General features: G+C 44.4%; 1 protein-coding gene across 2 annotated transcripts in view; it reads left to right on the forward strand.

Moving 5' to 3' along the window:
- PANK1 (pantothenate kinase 1) overlaps positions 1-741 on the forward strand; it is a 34,545-nt gene that overhangs the window by 7,610 nt on the left and 26,194 nt on the right. The window lies entirely within an intron of this gene.

Genomic DNA, 741 nt, shown 5'->3' on the forward strand with positions numbered 1-741 from the left:
CTTGCTTCCAGTTACCTAAACAAAATGTTCTGGTCCCAGCCAAGAAGTGGAGAGAATGCCAGATTACCTCTCATGAAGCTGTTTCTTAATGCAGTGTTCCTTTCTGGAGGCAGTTATAATAGTTCTGAATTCTTGGTACGTGTTTTGCCATGGAGGCCCCATGTTCTGTACTAATTCTAGGTGTAAAAAGGAGCCACTATGAGATGTGTTTTTACTTTAAGGACAACCATGCATATCGTGACTGGCAGTTTGTATAAAGAAATGACCTTCACGTGCAGAGCAAAATTCAATTAGTGTTTCTTTTCAAGCCTACACATGACACCAGAGCACAGTTCCCCCAGTTTCCATTCCAGCCAGAAAGTTGATATATTCCATTTAGAAAATGCATTTTTGCACTTATATATCTCAGCGGTCAGAGAATAAATCAGTCACAAGATTATCAGTGCTGTGCAGGGAAAGCCAAGATACTAAAAAAGCATGAGGTCAAACACATTCAAGGTCACACTAGTCCTTCTAAGCTGTTGAGTGACACATGACAATGTAGACAAAAAGTTGAACCTTCGTAGACAAAAACTTGAACGTTCCTACCGATGCATAAGTAACTTTGTGTGAGGTGCAAGGCGTACCTGGGAGCACACGCACCGAGGCCTCCGAGACACAGATACCTGAGTCACTGAGTGTGCGCCATGGTACGCCGAGGCGAAAATGACCTGGCAGCCGGTGCCGGGGGCAGCCTGCTCA

The sequence above is a fragment of the Geospiza fortis genome, unplaced genomic scaffold (assembly GCF_000277835.1).
Source record: "Geospiza fortis unplaced genomic scaffold, GeoFor_1.0 scaffold130, whole genome shotgun sequence".
Taxonomy (NCBI): Eukaryota; Metazoa; Chordata; class Aves; order Passeriformes; family Thraupidae; genus Geospiza; species Geospiza fortis.